Here is a 16,519-nt window from a genome sequence, read left to right on the forward strand (position 1 = left end):
GAGAGAGAGAGAGTTCACACACACATCCACACACCTGAACACACGAGCTGGGGCGGGGTGAGGGCCAAAGGGTGAGGGATAGAGAGAATCTTAAGCAAGCTCCATGCCCAGAGTGTGAAGCTCCACGCGGGGTTTGATGTCACAAACCTGAGATCATGACCTGAGCTGAAATCAAGGATCAGACATTTAACTAACTTGGCCATCCTGCCGCCCCTCAATTCTTTTTTGCAATCACAATTATTTTTTCTTATTATAAAAGTTACACCTACTTCAAATTATACCTGGTATATTGAGCACTCAGATTTATTATAGATTTTTCTCAATCTCCCTTGCCTTCTGCCCATGTGATGATAAAAGGATTTTATTTAAGGCATTAATACTCAAGGACAAAGAAGAAGCAAAAGCATGATGAACTGGACAGTCCGTGGTAACTGACTTTGCAAAGCCAAGGAACAAGAACCGCTTTGGGAGAAGCTCAGAAGTAAACTGGTGTGTGCTACAGAATCCCAGAAAGACTTCGGAAGAAAAAGTTCCATATACCTCTGAAAGTGATGATTCAGTTCTAGAGGAGGCTGCAAGCTAAAGGCTTAATTAAATGTCCATGTTGAATCACTATGCCATACACCTGAAACTAATGCACATGGCATATCAACTATACTTCAATTAAAAAAAAAAAAAAGCACTGAGTCCACCAGCTAGGACTCCTCTATGCAATGGAGCAGCATTGCTGCCCCTCCCCAACCTAGCAGAAAGGGAGGTAAAACAGGGAGACTCAGGCATCAAAGTTAGCAGGCCCAGTTGGGGTCAAGGACATACTATCAAAATCAAGGACACTTGAGGTACCTAGTTGGTGCAGTCGGCTGAGTGTCAGACTCTTGATTTTGGCTCAGGTCTGATCTCAGGGTCATGAGATCAACCCCTGCATCCATGGGGCTCTGCACTCAGCAGACAGCTTGAGATTCTCTCTCCCTCTCCCTCTGCCCCTTCTGCTCTTTCTCTCTCTCTCTCTCTCTCTCTCTCAGATAAATAAATCTTTTTTCAAAAAAATCAAGGACACCAGGCCCAGCTGACATGGAGGAGTGGTCTGTGCACACTAATGCAACTTCATCCCTAACTACAGCAACAATAATGATGTCATTGTTGCTCTCATTTGTTGAACGTTGACTATATACCAGCCACTGTGCTCAGCATTATATATGCATAATATCACATCTAATCCTCATATCCTGTGAGCTAAGTACTATTTTGTACTTTAATAAAATACTTTAAGGGCTGCCTAGTTAAGCTTCTGACTCTTGATTTCAACTTAAGGCATGACCTCAGGATCATGAGATCGAGCCCCAGGTCAGGCTCTGTGCACTGGGTGTGGAGCCTGTTTAAGATTCTCTCTCCTTCCAGGGGGATCCCTAGGTGGCTCAGCGGTTTAGTGCCTGCCTTTGGCCCAGGGCATGATCCTGGAGTCTCAGGATGGAGTCCCACATCGGGCTCCCGGCATGGAGACTGCTTTTCCCTCTGCCTGTGTCTCTGCCTCTCTCTCTCTCTGTGTGTCTCTCATGAATAAATAAAATCTTAAAAAAAGAAAAAAAAAGATTCTTTCTCCTTCCACCCTTCTTTCCCTAAAAAAGAATTAAATAAAACACTTTACAAGGGAAGTAAAAGGTTATAGAACTGGTTAAGTTATAGTAAGATTAAGTAACTGGCTGAAGAACTCACAACTAATAAATGTCAAAGCCCAAGTTTGGACCCTGAATCACTACACTAAATGACCCCCCATTTATCAATTAATTTGTTCATTTATTCATTCAACAAACATTTGCTATGTGTCCAATACTGACTCATCAAGATTTGTAAAGATGAATATAGCATATGGTCTCTAACCCCAAGAAGCTCTCAGTATAAAGAGGGCAACAAATCTTGGGGTGACTTGGTGACAGGCACTAAGGCAGGCAGTTGACAGGATGAGCACTGGGTGTTATGCTATATGCTGGCAAATTGAACTCCAATAAAAAAAATAATAAATTTTTTTTAAAAAGAGGGCAACAAATCCATAAACAAGCATAACTGGTACATTGAACAAGTAGGTCCCCACACTGGAGTTAGAGAAAGGATTCTATTATTTCTCTCAGCCAGTTCTCTGACTCTGTTCTGAGGCCTGTGTCTTCCCTACATGGAAAGTAGATGAAATCTTAGGCAGATTCTATAAACTCTTTTGAACACTCTGGTGCACAGTCCCTTCGTCTCTGCTAGTCAGAAGAATAGTCTGATTTTAATTCAATAATCCGAACCTCATTCACAGTTAAAGCTTCTCAGCTCCCCTGGCTGGGCAACAATCAGTGGGGAAGAAGGGGTATGATGGGCTTCTCCTGTGTCTCTTGGCCTTGTGCTCCTCTCTCTGTGCCTTCCCAGTACTGTCTCTGGCTCCCCCAGGGATGGAGGGAGAAAAAGAAGGGTAAACAGGAGGAGGTGACTTATCTATCCAGTACTCTTGTGATAGACCAGCAGTGTTCTGTGGCCTTGAAGAGTTTTAGAGCTGACTGTTCCCAAGAAGGGGGCTCTTTTGTGCAATCTCACGATACCCCCATGGAGCCCTCTGAAGAGCCAACTGATACAGGCTATGTCTCTCTTCTGGCTTCTGATCTCTTGTTCTGCCTTCAACCACCCAGAGTCACACTTCTTCTGGAGTAACTGCTCTCTTCCATATCTTCTTGAGCAGGATTCCGGAAAGGCTCCTATGACTCCCCTGTCCAGTCGATAAGAAACTTACACACTCTTTTGTCAGTCATTGTGAATGCAAGTGCAGCTTATTCCTCATAAAGACTGTTTCTCTGTGTTCTGGCAGTAGGCAAGTGGCTCTAGCCCCAGTCCCTTGCCTTCAGTGCAGTCAGGCCCAGGACCAGTGCCTATCCCTTTGCCCTCAAACCCCATGGCACTTCTGTGTTTCTCTTGAATGGTCCTGTTGAAGGCTTCTTGCTTGACAATGGAGACTTGAGGGGTGGTAGCTCTCAGGTCCCCCTCTTGATCATTGCACATATTTTTACTTCTAGAGCATTATTATGCTTACAGAGACAATTCATGGTTTCACTTAATTTTCCACTGAGGTCACATGCTATTTTTAGAACTGCATTCTATGCAAAATATATAAAAAACAAGCTCAGAGCCATGGTTCCAAATACAGACTATGTAACCCCTGAGAAAAAGAAAGCCTCTGGGGTCTTGTTTCTGATGGCATTTATCCATAATCAGAAAGATCAAAAGCCACTCGAGAATTATTTATAAGTCAAAAGGTGAATAAGTGACCCACACAGCAACAACTTTTCAGACACACAAAATTAGGTCTGATTGTCAACATCTTAATTGCATTCATTAATTCTTTACTTGCATGGCTTGCTTTTGATAGATCATTTAGAAATAATCTTATCCCTGATGCTACTTGTTTCTCCCAGACACTACCATGCACATGGACATGTATTATTTTTATGGATGTCTGGAACTTGCTGTCCCCCCAAAAAAACTCATAAAAATTCTGAGAGCAATAATAGCTAAACTATATAAAGCCAGGGTAGGCCATCTAGTTTGGTTCCTCTTTGAATGATTACTTGGTATGTTCCACAATTTCAAGGCTAAAGAGATTATTTCCTCAACATCATTGTCTCACCCTTGTATTGCCTTAATTGGATTCCCCATTGCCTATAATATCAGCCTTTACCAAACATTGTGATAATCCTATTTGTTATCAATGAGATAATGAGATTTTTCTTGGTTAAACACAAAGCAAACTTTAATACTCAAATCTCACTAGAAAACAGAGAAGTGAGGCGCCTGGCTGGCTCAGTCGGTTAAGTGTCAGACTTGATTTTGGCTCAGGTCTTGATCTCAAGGTGGTGACATCAAGCCCTGAATGGGGCTCCATGCCCAGCATGGAAATTCTTGAGATTCTCTCTCTCTGCCCCTCCACCCTCTCTCTCTTAAAAAAAAAAAAATTAGAAAACACAGAAGCTTCTTATTAAATAGTTTCTAAATGTCCTTCCTCTTACCAGACATGATTGTAAATCAATATCAATCACAAAACCCACAAATTCCATGGTCAAAATATCCCACAGAGGATCACCCTAGTCTGCTACTACCCTATAGGAAGTTCCCAAGACTAGGCTTAAATGTTGTTTTCTCTCTCAAGATTTATTTATTTGACAATGGCAGGGGAAAGGGGGCAGGGCAGAGGGAGAGGGAGAAAGAAACTTAAGCAGACTCTATACTGAGGATGGAGCTGATGTGGAGCTGGATCTCACCACCTTGAGATCATGACCTGAACCAAACCAAGAGTTGGTTGCTTGACTGACTGAGCCACCCTGGCACCCCTTAAATGCTATTTTCTTAATACCTATACCTCCCCCAGGCTCCCAGAAGGCCAATCTATCACCTTTGTCTCAGCATCTCCTGAGCATACACATCAGGCCTGGCACATAGTGGGCCATCAATAAATGTGGACTGAATTGTTTTGTTGAATTTTAAGTAAGCCAGACCTCTTAGCAATCACATCATAGGTGTTTTGAACCTTTTTTTGTTTTTAAGTTTGCTCACAATCAGCAGTTGTTTTATTGCTTTTACAATAAAAATTAAATCAAAGAGGAATAATTTATAGAAGGAAGTGGAGTTTGAGTGATTTAAGGCCACTTTGTGTCTCTCTTGCTCTGCTTTGGTCTTCTATCAAGCAACTCTGCCTTTAGCTTTCAATAAGAAAAAAGGAAAGGAGAGGAGGAAGGTTAGAGAGATTGGGTCAGGTTCTCAGAGGAGAAAAGAAACACCACTATTGTCATAAACTACAGGAAACATTTCTTGAGCCTAGTAATTTGGGTGCAAATACAGGATCAACTGAATTACGTAGAAGCCCTGCTTTGGAGAAGACAACTTATGAAGGGCATTTCCAAGTTATGGAAGCCTATGAAGCCTTATGAAGTTACACTTTCAACTTGCTTGGACTTTTACAAGAGGTCTACACTGGGATCCCTGGGTGGCTCAGCAGTTTGGTGCCTGCCTTTGGCCCAGGGTGTGATCCTGGAGAACTGGGATCTAGTCCCACATCAGGCTCCCAGCATGGAGCCTGCTTCTCCCTTTGCCTCTGTGTGTTTGTGTCATTTCATGAATAAATAAATAAAATATTTAATTAAAAAAAAAGGTCTACACTGTCAAAATAATCCTCCACTATTCCATTTATAATGTGAAAGTGGAACAAACTTTTTCATTAATGTGTTGAAAATATTCATTTGAAAAATGTGGATATTAATTTTAGGAAAAACTTTGTGATAGGATAGGGCTGAATTTTCTGATTTAACATAATTCTAGGTATCCTTGTATCATCAATGTGTGTTTATGACTACTTTATGGGCCTTAAGCTTGATGTTTACTATGCTAAATTATTTGAGAGGATTGTGATTGTAGCTTTGTCTTTTTGACATGTGATCGATCATGACTATACCTTATGTGACACTGAATCCTTGGTCAGCCCTGAGTTGCAACATCAGCGCTAGAGGAGAAAATGTTCCATTTTATGGAAGATGTGATTTCTAAGAAAGCAATGTGGCAAGAAACAAGACTGACTATAAAATCTAGGAATGTGTATTTATGGCTACAAACCGATAACAGGAAATGTCTTAAGAAAAAGGAGACTGGCAGATTGTAGGATGGATCAGCAGCAGCAGCTTTCCGGAGAAAATAGGCCTCAATCTGTTATCTGAAGGGCAGGGAATAGAATGAAGATGAGAAGACATGCTGTCAGTGGTTACAGTCATTGTTGTTTAACATCTGTCCAACAGAAAGTGCTTATTGCAAGTCACAGCAACACTCAGGCCATAGAAATGGGTATATAAATGTGTTTTCCTTTATAATGTAATCAATCTGATCGCTTGCTGACCATGACCCAGGGTCCATCTTGGGTATCAGAGACTATAAAGACAGTTGCAACCTGGTCTTTGTTTTCAAAAGGCTCCCAACCTGGTATGTAAGATAGACAAGTAGATAGTGCAGTAAAGCCAGTGCTATCGTAGAGGTAGTGTTGGAATACAAGGAGCATATGAAACTACATTTGTGGGCACAAAGGAGGCTCCTCAAGAAAATGTATGAAAGGATGAAGATGAAGACATCCAAAAAAGAGGCCAAACTGAGCCACTAGACTAGCCAAAGGCAGGTGCCCTTCCAAAACAGGGGCAGCCTCAGCCCACCCTGCTAATCTGCCACATGGAAGGGAAGAAAAGAGCATTTGTCCTAAAGGCACTGCCCCTCAGGGAAGAAGGCTCAAAGCCACTGTGTTTCTTCACCAAGGCCCCACCACCACCACTGTGTCCACCAACTGGACATTCCTGGTGGTCTCATTGGTGACAGACGTGTCCCAGAGTCCCTCCCCTAAAACTGAACCAGAGGAAATAATGAGCTACTTCTAGGACTTAGAGGATAGGGCTTCAGTATATGAGGTTTGGAGAAGCTGACTGCATTTTACCCCACTCATGTCTTTGGAAATAATGGGGTAGAGGTGCAAGGAAGGACCCCTTCTCAGTACCCCATCATTATCCCAGCCTCCCATCTCCTGTCCAACTCCTGCTCTGAGTCTTTGACCCAGTCAAGAGAAGCCTTATCTCTACTACTGTTCTTTTAAATCTCTCTTACACAAAGATCAAGACTTTTCAGATTTAACCAAGAATTTAATTCTTTGTTCTCTGGCTCTACTTCCCTTTCCCCTACCTCTGGCTGGCCAATTAGGGATAGGGATAGGCCAAATTTGGGGGCAGGGGAGGTGCAGGGAGAAATAAAAGGAGAATATGTTTTTTGAAAATCTATTACTATCTCACCCCTCTTGAACACATGGCTTTGTCTATCAAATGAGGTAGTTGCTGCTATCCAGAATTGTGACTGAAAACTTTTAACATGGTTGAAAAGTAAACAGATCTACCTCTGAGAAACATCATGGGTTAAAAAAGTTTTCTATGGGGTGACCTAAAAACTAAACACCAATTGCAATCAGAGAGGGGAGAAAAAAAGTTTCCAAACCCAAACTTTATTTACCATGTATTGTATAGACGATTTTGTTAATATGCAGTTTGATACATTTAATCTTGTGCATTTACAAGTGCACATGTGAATAATTTATATACTCATAGTATCAAGAGTTTCTTGTTTCTGTCATAGTTATGTTTATGTTACCAGGAATATATGATTTCTTTGCTTTCTACTCAATTTTTCCTAATCTAAATTAATTCAACCTAATTTTCCATCCTGCCAATCTCCTGCAGGTTTTTTAATGATAAGCCAGGAGTCTTCTTTGTGTGCTTTTTCTCAGTGATCCTGTGTAGTGGCCATGTATACAGTCATAAATATCCCGGTGGTCTCCCACTTTGGGAGCAGATCTCTAATAGGTGAACCCAGTATTTACAGTAGCTGCTGCCACACAGCCACCAAAACAGCGTTTAAGTGACTGCTCCTCTTAACTGCTTCCATCTGTCTCTCCAGCTCTAAATGGTATGTTGAAGTGCTCCAGGGTTCAGTGCTCTGACCTCTTTCTTATCGATTTATCTATCTACTTAGGTGAGCTCATTTAGCCCCAGGGCTTTTAAGATCCCAAACTTAAACTCCAGCCCCAACCTCTCCTGTGAACACATATCCAGCTGTCTACTTGAAGTCCTTACTTGGAAGTATCTCAAACTTCAAATACACTAAATAGAACTCCCAATTCTCTGCCACCACACATAAACATGCACATACACACACAAAACATGCTTCCCGGAGTATTCTTCATCTCAATAAAAGAGGACTCCATTCATCCAATACTTACAATTTCTCAAGCTGAAATCCTTGAAGTCATCAGTGACTCTTCTCTTTCTCTCATATCCAGTCTAGATCCAGGACAAAATGACATTTTGCCCTTAACTCCACCAGTGCCCTGAGCCACCATCCAAGCCACTATCATCTCTCACCTGGATTATTACACGAGCTGTCTAACTGGCCTCCTTGCCTCTGCCATTCCTTTCCCACAGTGTATTCTCTGCAGACCAGACTCACAGTCAGAGTGAGTTTCTTAAAATGGTAAGTCTGATGAGGCCAGTTCTTTGTGCATAATATTCCCATACCTTCCTACCTCGCGGAGTAAAACACAAAGTCCTTCACCATAACTTACATGACCATGCATGACCTGCCCTTCCTTAATCTTCAAGCTCTGACCTTATCTCTTACCTCATCTCCCCAGTCCCCTCTACTCTCACGTAGTTCCAGCTATACTGGCACACCTCACACATGCTAAGTAGCTTCCCCATGACAGTTGCTCTTGCCATTCTCTCTGCCTGGAATGTCCTTCTCAGAGATAACCTTTACTTCAAGTTACTGCTCAGATCTCACCTTATCACAGATGTCCCTGACCATCCTACATAGAGAAGCCAAGCCCCTGCCCAGTCTTTCCCTATTCCCCTCACCCTGCTTTATTTTCCTACATAGTACTTGCTGCCTTCCTGGAGACAGGCAGGCCAGTTAGACAGCTTTTGTAAAAACCTCTAACATATTATACATTTTTCTGTCAACTGTCTCTCCACATTACTTAATATACTCTATAGAAACAGGAACTTGGGATGTTTTATACTCTACCCTACCCACAGCAACTAGAACAGAGATTGGCACGGGGTTCATGCTTTTTAAGTACTTGTTGAATAAATAAATGAAAAAAGCTTTAGAGACCTCAAAACATTATGTTTCCTGATGGCTGGCCACATGGTTTCTGGTTATAGCTGGGAGGTGTTCCACTGGAATTGCCCTACTTCAGCCCAAATGGCTAATGATAACCTGGGTATCGTGGTCAATATTGGCAATACATCTGGAAACATTATCTTGCCCGGGTCCCCAACCCCGGAGGGCCTGCACCTGCAATAATACATGCAACTTTAGTTGTTCTAGCTCAAGAAACGTCCAAATAAAAGCAAGTACAGAGATCCAGGAAATAGAGAGTACTGCCAGAATAAGCAGGACATTTCAGTCTGGAGTGATAAAAGATGAGGAAATATGATCAAAATTTTAAAAATCATAATCTTGTGGGTGCTTGGGTAGCACAGTTGGTTGAGCATCTGACTCTTGATTTTGGCTCAGGACATGATCTCAGGGTCATGAGATTGAGCCCCATATCAAGCTCTACACTCAGTGTGGAGTCTGCTTGAGTTTCTTTCTCCCTCCCCCTCTGACTCCCCACCCCCCCACACACACACCCACACTCTCACTCTTACATTCTCTCTCTAAGATAAATAAATAATTTTTTTTTAAGAACCATAATGTTGTGATCAAGCCCAAGGTGAACTTGTATATGAAATTGAAGATACAAAAGAAACAAAAGAAGGAAACTCATTAATACTTGGAAGGTAGTATGATGTGGTAGAAATATCACACGGACGATGAGATAGGGACACTTGAGTTTACTTTTTTTTTCAAAGATTTTATTTATGAGACACAGAGGGGGGTGGGGCAGAGACACAGGCAGAGGGAGAAGCAGGCTCCATGCCGGGAGCCCGATGCGGGACTCGATCCCGGGTCTCCAGGATCAGGCCCTGGGCTGAAGGCAGGTGCTTAACCGCTGATCCCCCCAGGGATCCTGACACTTGAGTTTAAACCTAAGATCTAGCTGCATGACCTGAGACATGAACTACTATGAACTAAAGTTTGTATGTACAATTAAAAATAATGGTACTTAAGCTATAAGTACCATTATGAAGACAATGAACATATAAAACACACAGTAAATGCTTATTCTCTTCCTGTGATAAGGAACATATTCACTTATAACATATAAGTGAAAAGAAGTCCTAAAACAGAAGGCAAGCTTAGGTAGGTTTTGTATAGGATGAGAAGAAACAGTAAATGATAGAGGTAGGAAATGCGTATTATCTTATGTTCGTTCGGCACTTTAGTCAAACTATTTTCACTGACTTAATCTGCTTTAACCTCATAAGCTATCTTAGGAGATAAGAAAAGTAGGTATTATTAAACCCATTTTATAGATGAGGAAACCAAGGATAGAATTTGTTCTAAGTCTTTTTAACACAAGTTCAGTGATCCTCCCACCACTCCACAGGGCCTCTTTATAGAATTTAAAGCACTTCTCAGAAAAGCTTAGTCACTTAGGAGAGACTCACTATGGGTGATTAACGAAAACAAAGATGTCTGAGGATTTTAGTTTGTAAGTGGAGTTAAGAACTACCAAATGCTTTCTCAGAACACCTCACAGGCCTGTTATGAAAATATCCAGCTGGATGAGGCCTGGACCTAATTCTCCAGAGCAAGTTTCTCAGAGCACAGTTTGCTGTCCTTAACTGGGCATGAGTGCAGTCCATCCGTGAGACGTGCCCATGGACATTTTCTCCCTGCCTCTGGTTTTGGAGGGCATGTTGTTGTGCATTCCCAAGGGCGGAGGGCAGACTTGGGAGGCCTGGGTCTTCAGTCACAATAATCCCAGTTACCAGAAACAGCTAAACCAAATTTATAACATATGTTTCCACAGCCTCAAATACCCACCATTTGTCCCATGACCTTCTGTCTTTAAACAAATGCCAAACAAGGAGATTCAATTATTCAGTCAGTCTAATAAGGAATTGGTTTATGCTGAAACTCAGTGCTAGGTTTATGTAATTTTACACTGTGGGTTAAACTTAAAACTTTATGCCAGCCTGTATCTGCAGTCAAGGAAGATTTCTACCTTTCTTTATAGTTAAATTAGTTTCCAGGCAGAATTGATCCTCAAAGGAGAAAAAGCCAATCATACCACACCAGTTTTTGTAATGGAAAACAACAGAGAAATAGCATCCATTCATCCATGCAACAAATATTTACTGTGATCTTTCGAAGTGGCAAGCACCATACAAGGTATTGGGACTATAAAATGGACAAGAAACAGTCCTTGGTCTCAGGTTCAGGGTTTTGTGGGCAGACAGACACTGAGCAATCTAAATCATTTACAACATAATGTAATATTACGATGAAAAGAATTGTAAGGTGTAATGGGAGCTTATGTTACATAATTATTGAATATTCCCAGGAGATAATCACCTCAGTAATTAGGATGACCAACTCATTCCAGTTAGCCTGGGACTTCCTGGTTTTGTCACTGATAGTCCCAGTGTCCTGGGCAAAGTAGGATGGTTGGTTATCCTACCTGTGATCCTAAACCAAAAAGAAAAAAAAAAGTTGATTTTGCTCTCCTTGAAAAAGACGATGCTTATTCCCAGGGGCACAAGGGATCAGAATGACCTCATCAGACTGAAGACTCAGTAGTTGGTGGAAAAATAGATGTCCCCCATGGTTCTTTCAGAGACAAATGAAAACCAGCCTGACATCTTCATAGAACTCATGCGTGGTTTCCCTGACCCTTGACTAGAGTCCTCTGTTTAACCTGTATGAACATTTGTCTATTCATCTGTAAAACTGTAGTAGATACGGTATTAGTCAGGCTAAGCCAGATTCTGCTGCTAAATCTTAGTGTCTTATAACCCCAAAAGTTTATTTGCATTGCAGGTCAGCTGAGGCCATGCAGCTCATCTCCTCATCCTAGAAGCCAGGTGAATGGGGCAGCCACCATCTCAGCTGTAGTCCATCGCCAGTTCAAAGGGAAAGAGCAACATTCTTCCTGCCTCAGAAAACATTCTCTCACCATCCAGCAGTCATCCCTAAACTAATGCTTTTGGTTGATTTTAGGTATCTTTTGTTGCAACAGCAGTTACCTGGCCTATTCTGACCAATGGGGATACCCCCTGGAGCAGCAATTACCCATAGAGGAAATAAGAGTAGTGGAGAGTGTCGGTACCCTCTTAAAGTTAGTGCTGAGGTTAGGGTAGGTTTAGGGTGTTGCTAAAGATCAGCATTCCTGGTTTGACCTTTATCAAAACTCGTAAGTTTCTCACAGAGCAACACTTTTTCCACAGCCAGAGCCTGCAGCCGTGGTCCCACCCAGCTCTTCTGACAAATACCTAGCAGCCAGCCAGTCACAGGGCCAGAAAGTATGGTTGGCACAGCAATTCCCCTCCCTGCTACTGAAAACATAACTGTGCTGCATCATTCTCATGTTTTAAAATGGGCTTTTTCAAGCCACTGGATCATTTAGAACATATTTCTCATGAGTTATATGACATTTTAACTCTATGCCCCTCCTTTTGAGTTTCATTGCGAGTTTCCTGTTCATGCTAAAGATAGTCATAAACAAACTCTGTGGTCTGTATCTCAAAAAGGGAAACATATGTAAAGTCCGATTATCATCTCTTTTCTCTGAGAATGGAAGGGCTCTGCTTCCTACAGGGTAACGTGCATTTGCTAATTGCCCTTTGACTGGCAATAAATGGCTCCTCTGAACCGATGGCCTCTCCTTTTTAGAAATCATTCAAAAGAATCGGGTGGATAGCTGCAACATCTGATTACAAAGTGAGTAGCAAAAAGGGTTTTTCCTCTAGGGATCATGCAGCAGGAGTTTCAACGTGGTTGAACTTTTATATAACTGAAGTCATCCATTATGTTCTGACGAGCATGTGCATAACACACTGCCTATGTAACTGGGACATCAAAAAGTTCTGACCTTTTAGTTAAGTGAAATGAAATGTTTCTCTTAGTCTGATGGCCGAATTGGTCTTTTAAAAATTTTTTTCATAAAAGTTTAATTCTGCTTAGGTGAGTCCCATTATGATTTTGCTTGGAAATGAGTTATCCTACAACATGAGTTTTCTAGTGACTAATTTCCTCCTTTGTTCAGTATAGCAATTACTTAGCTGTGTTCTTATGCATTAAAGCACATTCTCTAGAGTTCAATTTATTTAGCTTCACTCCTGATGACACTGGGAATGAAATTTCAGCATAATCTCATGAGGATCCATGGACAGGAAATTGTCCAATGGTGAAACTCCAGTGAGACAGCAAAAGACCAGCTTGCATCTGAAGTTGAAGATGTTGGATAGTGGGAGCCTGGAAACAAGCATAAAGGAAATGGTTCCTGGGGATAGAGTGATTGTCTCCCAGGCAACACTCAGCACAGGAAATAATTACCTTTCTTACCGAAATCACTAGAGGTCTATTAGGTTCCTCCTTTTTTCATGGGCAGACTTACAGGCAGTGGGAATTCTAGATAAGACATCCATAAAATGGATGGTATTCTCAACACGCACTCTTGAGTACAGTATAAGGGACTGCAGAGCCACATGGCCTACGTTGCACAAATCTGTGCAGTCCTAAGCAGGAACAGAAAAGGAATTAATTTTTCCCAACATGGGAGCCTCAGATCCCTAAGTTTCCACCAAGAGACTTAGGGGAATCAGGAGTGACACACAATTCAAAGTCTCATTCACTTTCTTGTTGATTCCGTGACTGTTTATTACGTTCAAGTTGCTCTACTAGGTTCTGGGAATTAATCAGCAAATGAGATCCTTAGTCCCTGACAGAACAAAGCTTATGTTCTACTGGAGTTCTCCAGCATGATACAACTACTTTCAAAATTATTTAATTAGTGTTGTGTGAAGTGTTGCAAAAGAGAAATGTCGGATATTAGAAGAGCATATAACAGGGAACATTACCTGGTCTGAAGTTCAGGGAAGGCTACCCTGAGGATATGTTGTAAAAACTGAGAGGCCTTAAAGGATGAGTTTTAGTTAACTAATCAGAGAGGTGGGGTAAGAAGATGATAGACAGAATGGCAAATACTAAGACCCTCAGGTGGAGAGAAGAATGGCATTCTCAAGGGACCGAGATACAGCCAGGTGGAGCACAGATGCCAAGCAGGTGAGGAGAGAGCAAGGCTCTGAAGGCTGCCAAGGGCTTGGGGTCTGAGCTGATAGGGGGAACATTCTTGACTGATAAATTGTGAAAGTAATGTAAGTTGTATTGCTTGTAAACAAATAATAAATTTCCTGGTAAAAAATGATATGAAAAATTCCTTGAAAGTTTCCTTTTACCATCTACCCTCCACCCCAACTCATAGTGGTTAAGAGTAACCGCTATGAACAGTTTTGTGTGGGGATTTCTAAATCTATTGCTTTAAGTATTTTAAAGAGAAAGTTGCTTTGTATTGTCCTTACATAAATTAAACTATGCATATTATTCTGAAATTTTTCATTTAGTGTTGTGACATAGCAATCTTTCCATACTTTCTATATTTGGATCTACAACATTCTCTTATTTATTCTTCTATTAGCGGATCTTTTTTCAAAATTACAAGTATTATTGCCATTGATTTCCAGGAACATGGGATTCTAAGCCAAAATCAAGGCCTCCCTCTCCCACACTAAACAATAGAAATTCCTAACCAACTCTGATCAAAATAATATCTAAAATACATAACTACCTCAAAAGAGGGAGAGGAAAACCCACAGGTGCCACCAACATAGAGGGAAAGGAGAGCCAGATTGGGGTTGTCTTGGTTAGAGGCCCAAGTGTCTCAGGCCTGTGGTTCCCATGCAGGCAGGAGTAGGAGATGAGACCTCAGTGTGCAGGAGGGCGTGAGCGAGCAGCTGGGACTGTCACATGGCCATCAAAAAAAGGATCAGAAACACATTGTCTAAGAACCAGAGGAGTCATGAATAAGCCTGCCATAACCCAGAACCTCTTTTGGAAGAAAAAATAGCACCTTGTGAAGTTGAAACTGTACCATATGTAGGTTCATAGGAACCCCGAGATAAGAAATTACCATAAAAACCTCCACATGGAAAACTAGAAAACATTACTGAAAGAATATAAAGAAGATCTAAATAAACGAAGGAGTGTATCATGGTCAAGGACTGGGAAACTCAATATTGAAATGATGTCAGTTTTCCTCAAATTGATCTACAGACTCTGTACAATTCCAGTTCAAGGGATCCCTGGGTGGCGCAGCGGTTTGGCGCCTGCCTTTGGCCCAGGGCGCGATCCTGGAGACCCGGGATCGAATCCCACGTCGGGCTCCCGGTGCATGGAGCCTGCTTCTCCCTCTGCCTGTGTCTCTGCCTCTCTCTCTCTCTCTCTGTGTGTGACTATCATAAATAAATAAAAATTAAAAAAAAATTCCAGTTCAAAATCCCAGTGGCTTTTTTTTTCAAGTGGAAATTAAAAAGCTGATTCTAAATTTATATGGAAAAGAAACAGGCCAGAAATAGCCAAAACACTCTTGAAGGAGAACAAGTTGGGAAGATTTATTCCAGATATCAAGTCTTAACATTAAGACAGTACGATATTGGCATTATTTCCAGGTGAACTATAGATCTAAGTGTGAAAGGTAAAACAATAAAGCCTCTAGGATTTAACACAAAGAGTATCTTTGTGACCTTGAGGCAGGAAAGCAGGAAGAAAAGAGGAAGAAGAAGAAGAAGAAGAAGAAGAAGAAGAAGGAGGAGGAGGAGGAGGAGGAGGAGGAGGAGGAGGAGAAGGAAGAGGAGAAGGAGGAGGAGAAGAAGGAGAAGAAGAAGGAGAAGAAGAAAGGAAAAAAAGAGAGGTTGAGAGAGAGACATATATATGGGGCCATATGCAGCAAAAGCAAAGGCAAAACCAAAAGCAAAACACTTCTGCTGGGAGACAGCCACAACTTAGAAGACACATGACTCCAAAAACAGAAAATGAAAAAACAATGCCCTGTAAAGCGCTCAGTAAAATTACAAATCACAACCAAAACAAATGCTCAATTGGAATTGCATTAAATGCACAGACTATTTTAAAGATAATTGGCATCTTTAGTATGATAGGTAATCTATTAAGTATTTTCCATATGCCTGGCACTGGGCTGAGTGTACTAAACAGATCATTTTATTTAGTCAGATCATTATATACAACTCTCATCCTTGACACAGGAGTTAACAAATATTATTACTCTCCTTTTACAAACAAAAAAGCCACACCTTAGGGGCACCTGGGTGGTGCAATCAGCTGAGCATCTGACTCTTGGTTTCACCTCTGGTAGTGATCTCCAGGTCATAGGATCAGCACTGCCTGGGGCTCTGCACTCAGCATGGACTCTACTTAAGATTCACTCTCCCTCTCACGCCCTGCCCTCCTGCTCATGCTCTCTGTCTCAAATAAACAAATCTGAAAGAAGAAAGAAAGAAAAAAAGGAAAGAAAGAAAGAAAGAAAGAAGAAAGAAAGAAAGAAAGAAAGAAAGAAAGAAAGAAAGAAAGAAAGAAAGAAAGAAAGAAAGAAAAAGGAAGAAAGAAAGAAAGAAATTAAGAAAGGAAGGAAGGAAGAAAGAAAGGAAGGAAGAAAGAAAACCAGTCATACCTTAGAGGAATGAAGCAACTGTTCTGAGATGACCCAGGAGAGAATTGGACTCGAGTGGTCAGACCTCAGGCTCCTCACCACATGACACTGTGTAGAAACATGGACTGTACTTTTGCAGATTCAGGCATTATTTTTCTATTCTTAAATAACAGTCCAGAAACTTTTTTTTGTGAGTATGAATTCACATATTAAGTTTGTCTCTAGGTGTTTTATACTTTGGTTGTTTTTTTTTCTTTAAGGTTTTATTTATTTATTCATGAGAGACCCAGAGAGAGAGGCAGAGAC

The 16,519-nt window shown here is 41.3% G+C and overlaps 1 long non-coding RNA gene across 2 annotated transcripts in view; it reads right to left on the minus strand.

Annotated features, from left to right (window-relative positions):
- LOC112677886 (uncharacterized) overlaps positions 1-16,519 on the minus strand; it is a 142,879-nt gene that overhangs the window by 116,377 nt on the left and 9,983 nt on the right. Inside the window, exon 1 of one of the 2 annotated variants that reach the window (XR_003147251.3) lies at positions 7,820-8,229. The exons of the other annotated variant lie outside the window; for it this stretch is intronic. This is a non-coding gene — a long non-coding RNA (uncharacterized LOC112677886). Of the gene's footprint in view, positions 1-7,819; positions 8,230-16,519 lie in introns of those variants that run through there. 2 annotated transcript variants of the gene reach the window in all.

This window comes from Canis lupus, chromosome 10 (assembly GCF_003254725.2).
Source record: "Canis lupus dingo isolate Sandy chromosome 10, ASM325472v2, whole genome shotgun sequence".
In the NCBI taxonomy this organism is placed as follows: domain Eukaryota; kingdom Metazoa; phylum Chordata; class Mammalia; order Carnivora; family Canidae; genus Canis; species Canis lupus.